Consider the following 6,000-nt stretch of genomic DNA (forward strand, 5'->3'; position numbering starts at 1 on the left):
AGTGAGCCCTACTTCTATACCAGGAAAAATCTTTGAACAAATTATTAAAAACCATGTATATAAGTACTTGGACAAGAATACAGTAATTAACCAGAGCCAGCATGGTTTTGTAGCAAACAAGTCATGCCAGACTAATCTAATTTCCTATTATGATGGAATCACTGACTGAGTGGATCAAGGCAATGCAGTAGATATAGAACATTTGATAAAGTATCTCATACTATCCTTATTGAAAAAATTACAACATATGGGATTGACAAGGTTTCAGTTAGGTGTATTCATAACTAGCTCAGTGATCATACTGAAAGAGTGGTAATAAATGGTTGCACATTCAGTTTGAAGAGTGTTTCAAGTGGGGTAGCTCAAGGCTCTGTCTTGGCTCCAGTGTTGTTCAACATTTTTATAAATTATCTAGATAAGAGAACTGTAGGTAAACTAATAAAATTTCCAGATGATGTAAAGTTAGAAGGGATAGCTAACACTAGAAAAGCAGGGAAAGGTTTTAGAAGGATCTAGATAAGTTTGAACAATGGACAGTGGTTAATAGAATAGTATTTAACAGGGAGAAATACAAAATCCTACATCTGGACAATAAAAAAATAAAAATGACATCTACAGAATGGAAGGAACAGAACTAAACAACAGAACGTGTGAAAAAGAATAGTGTATAATAATAGATCACAGACTGCACATAAGCCAACACTGTGATGCAGCAGCAAAAAAGGCAAAAACAGGTCTGAGATGTATTAGGAGATACATAAAATCTAGACCACGTGAAGTAATTATCCCCCTCCACTTCTCTTTGGTCAGACCTCATCTGGAATACTGTGTTCAGTTCTGGACACCACATTTTAAAAAGGACATGGAAAAACTGGAGCAAGTTCAGAGAAGAGCAACCAGGATAGTGAGAGGACTGCAAACTATGTCCTACGAGAAACAGTTAAAGGATCTGGGAATGTTTAGCTTGCAAAAAAAAAAAGGCTAAGAGTAGATTTTATAGCTTTCTACAAATATCTGAAGGGCAGATCAAAGTATTGTAGTGTGCCTGCACGGACCTCAATGCCGGCTAGTGCGCATGATGTAGGACACATCATGCACCCAAGCTTCAGAAGAAGGAGGACAAAGATGGCCGAAAGAGGAGAATGGAGACACCCATCCGACCAGTCTGCACCGCACGCCCGTTAGGGGAATATTATAAAGTGATTTTGACGTTCTACAAAGTGGCCTGGGCTCATATACAGCATGTTAGAATGCTGTATATAGGAGCCCACTGGTGGTGGCCACAGCTTATAGGCACCAAATCTGGTGACAGGTTCCCTATAAAGTGCCATATGTACAGGCAAAATTGATCTCACCCAGCCCTGAAGTTGAGACAAAAATTACAGCAAATAAATGGGCCTGAAGCAAAGAAGAAAAAGGGGAATCAATATGAATACCCTGTCCTGCCTCATGTGGTGTTTCCATGCTGACGAGGGCAGCACCCAAGTATGGTATGATACGCAACAAATGGGTCATTCAATCTTTTTTGTACACTTTAACACTGTTTAACAGTTGCCCTTTTTTGTTAGTCAATTGTATACTTTTGCACGTTTTAGGTATCCAATAAAAGTTATATTTTATACTTCTACATGTTACATTGCAACCTAAAATTGTGCAATAGGACCTACCTTACCCACCTCAACGTAGGCTAAAGGCCGCTTTACACGCTGCGATATTGGTACCAATATCGCCAGCGTGCGTACCCGCCCCCATCGGTTGTGCGACACAGGCAAATCTCTGCCCGTGTTGCACAACATCGCCCGGACCCGTCACACGGACTTACCTTCCCTGCGACGTCGCTGTGACCGGCGAACCGCCGCCTTTCTAAGGGGGCGGTTCGTTCAGCGTCACAGCGACGTCACAGCAGCGTCACTAAACCGCCGCCTAATAGAAGCGGAGGGGCGGAGATGAGTGGGACGAACATCCCGCCCACCTCCTTCCTTCCGCATTGTGGCCGGGAGGCAGGTAAGGAGAACTTCCTCGTTCCTGCGGTGTCACACGTACCGATGTGTGCTGCCGCAGGAACGAGGAACAACTTCGTTACTGCTGCAGTAACGATATTTTAGAATGGACCCCCATGTCACCGATGAGCGATTTTGCACGTTTTTGCGACGATGCAAAACCGCTCATAGGTGTCACACGCAACGGCATCGCTACAGCGGCGGGATGTGCGTCACAAATTCCGTAACCCCAACGAGATCGCTGTAGCGATCTCGTAGCGTGTAAAGCCCGCTTTAGACCTAAAGGCTAGAAAAGGTAAAATAGCAATACATAAATTCTTAGCCTATTGATAATTCTATGGTAATAAGGATAGTATACAGTATATAATCATAATATCTCCAGAATATAAAAATGAGTAGATGTTTACAAAACCATGTTACCGCCGGATTCATAGGCCTAATACTGTGAAGTGACAGCTATTATAGCTGTCACATGGATTGTCAGAGAGGTTTGTAAAGGTCACCTTTAGGGATGATCGAATACCAAAATATTCACCTTCGCAAATATCCAACCAATAGGTCGCCGCTAAGCGAATATTCAATGCGCAATGTAAGTCTATGAGAAGCCCGAATAATTGTTATTTGGATTTCCCATAGACTTACATTGTGCATCGAATATTCGCGAATAGTCGAATAGGGGCGACCTACTCGGCGAATATTCACGAAGTTGGATATTTGTGGTATTGTGGTATTCGATCAACCCTAGTCACCATACATATTAGATGGCTGATAGCCGGACAATGCTTCGGCTTACAGCCATCTTGACCCTTTCAACCATGGAAATGAGGGCGTGTTCAACTGAGTGCTCGTGTTGTAAGAAAGCCGTCAACAGACATCGTTAGTGCTTTCTTATCTCCAGAAGAATATTGGCGGTCTGAAATCAGATATGCCTGAAAAATATCTTCCCTGACAATCAATTGGCTGATGCCCTCATACACATTAGAATGTCAGCAGAACCCGTCGATATCGGCAGATGTGGCCGACATTAGTCGAATGTGTATGACAGGCTTAAAAATGCTGAAAGGCAAATGTACCTTGGTATTAAATAGCAAGTAATGTATCACTTTAAAAGTGGGCTGATTTATCACAAAGGAGTTTAAGAAAACGGTGTAATATTGGCTTATGGTTGTGAAATTGGTTGTTCGCTGCTTAACATTTTATAATTAGTGGGAGCCTGGCTGTTAAATATGCACCATTACTGAGAATGAATGCATTGGAGACCTGGAGCAATTGCCACTCTTCACGGAAAACCTCTAAAAAAAGTATTTAAATTCATAAAAAAGTTTAACAGAATTTTTACCAATTTGATAGAAGAGGATAACGCAGTGGTCATATTTTATGGGGATATGCTCTTTGATAATAACTGATTTTGAGCACTCTGCTGCTGACACACTGTGATCTGTGACTTCTGAGAAAAATGCAGCCGGTTTATACTTTAATCTTTCCATATTTCGTTATATTTCCTGGCTACATTTTTCCAGGCACAGAAATCAATAGTTTAGAACATTATTTATATGCAGGGTGTCACTTCCACAGACTGCCGTTTTATAGGTATGCAGAAAATGTATGGTAAAAACAGAAATCCTGATTTGTATTCCCCACATCTTGCTGTATATTATACATTGGGGTCAGGAGGACAGTGTGCTGTATGCAGCAAGACTTTGACTTTTTAGACACAGGGGAAAAATTTTGTAAGCTTCAGAACTATTCAAGAAAATGATAAATGGAAGTTAAAGGGATTGTCCACTGATCAGACAACTCCTTCCCCCTCTTTTAAAATAATACATCTATACTCACCTCCGGTCTAATTGCCATTCCAGCGGTGTCAGCACTGACTGTCCCAGGGCTCACGTGACATAACAATCTTTGCAGCCAATCAGCGGTTGCTTCTCTCTCCCCTCCTTCAGATGTAATGAACATCTGGAGGAAGTGAGAGCTGCGGCTGCTATCTCACTTTCTTTAGATGACTACTATAATTTGTTCTATGACGGGGACAGTGCAGTTTGCTGCTGAATGGCCACAAGGATCGCGTCAACAAATAATGTGAAGCGAGCCCTGGGGAAAGCCAGTACCATCATCGCTGGAACAGTGCCTGAGCCGGAGTGGAATGTAGATGGTATTCATTTATAAGGGGGAAACATGGTGACTGAGAATGGGTTGTCCGAGTTGTTGAAGAATAATGCTATAATAACTTGCTGCTCTGCTGGCGAGTAAATATTCCTGCATGTGCCTTGCATCAACCATAAGCATCAAACAGGTAAGGCTGCTTTCACACCTCCGGTTTTAGCAGAGCCGGCCAATCCTGCTCTAAAACCTATGCAACGGATGCGGCGACAATACCGCATCCTTTGCATAAGTTTTTTTACATGCGACCCGTCCGGTTTTTGCCGCTTGCGGCAGGCTACTGAGCATGCACAGTGGAAAAAAACGCATGCGGCGTCCATAGGCATGCATTGCAAATCGCGCCGATCGACAAAAAAATGTGCCAGGCAACGTTCCATCCGGCCGCCGCATCGGCTAAATCTGCCGCATGCGGCAAAAGACGGACGGAACGCAAGCCCATGCGGCACAATACGGCACTAATGTAAGTCTATGCAAAAAAACCCGCAACCAGCTGCAAAAAAAACCTTCTGTTTTTTTTCTCTGCAAAGCGCCGGATTGTGCCGCACAGGAAAAACTGGATGTGTGAAAGCAGCCTAAGTAGGCACGGGATGTCATGATGAGCAAACAAAGGTCACACTTTAGGTCACTATCATGTTTCACCTAAACGTTGGTGGAGAATTGTGTGCTGATTATTATCATCTACACCTTTCTAGGGTTTTGATCTGATTTTACCTGAGGCTGAGGCTGCCCTAACTCACCGATATCGACTGGTTTGGTTGATGTTCTAATGTGTGGGATGCCAGCCAACTGATTGTTGGGGGGTTAAGGTTCCAATTTGGATCATTTTGTTGTCCTAGAGGTAAGCCGTTAGCGGAGACGTCTATTTGCAGCTTTCTATACAGAACACAGTTGTTTGAGCGCTCCTGTGTATGGGAGAGATGGCCAAGATGGCTGTCGGTCAAATGATTGTTTGACGTATTATATGGGCTGATAGCCATCTAATACGCATTGGAGACTTTGTTTGCCAGCTCACCCATAGCGTTATGTGATAAAGATGCTACATTTAAGTTTGGTGTTAAAAGAACACTTCAATCTAAAACAAAAAAGTTGTTCAACCCCATACTATTTTTAAAAAAGAAATAAAATAAATATCATTCACCTATTCCCCTGGCCCCAGTGATGACGAGTCAACAGTGGAGCCAATCACTGACTGTAGCAATAACTAGTGATTGGCTGCAGGGGTCACATGATGTGTCATCCTGTCATCACTGGAGCTGGGTGAGAAAAGACTGGTTGGGAACTAGGGAAACATAGGCCAGCACAGGGACAGGGGCTGCACACCAGCGACAGCGCAAGGGGAATAAATGTAAAGCAAAAACTGCTGTGTGAATACTGACATGAAAAATACAATAGCTATATGTAAAAATGAAAATATGACAATGGTATCTGCATTACTGCTATGAACTTTAAGAATACGTTTATTCTTAAAGTTCATAGCAGTTATGCAGATACCATTGCTTTGCATTGGAGTGGTGCTTTTAGAGCTCGCTTGAGTAAGATGGATCAAATTATTTTTACCTTAAGTTAAACCTCTTTCAGGGCCGGATTAAGGTTGGTGGGGGCCCCTGGGCAGAAAATCTGGTGGGGGCCCCATAAACGTTAACATTTTTAGCCATAACAGTAGAGCGCGAACTGTAGCATTTAGATATAAATTTAATGAACATTTATCTTCTCCTGTTCTGCCACATTCAGATTTACAGCACTACAATACATATACAGTCCAGGATCACTCACAGCTGTCAGTTATACACACAGTATAATACAGATACAGTCCAGGATCACTCACAGCTGTCAGTTA

The sequence above is a fragment of the Anomaloglossus baeobatrachus genome, chromosome 3 (assembly GCF_048569485.1).
Source record: "Anomaloglossus baeobatrachus isolate aAnoBae1 chromosome 3, aAnoBae1.hap1, whole genome shotgun sequence".
NCBI lineage: Eukaryota > Metazoa > Chordata > Amphibia > Anura > Aromobatidae > Anomaloglossus > Anomaloglossus baeobatrachus.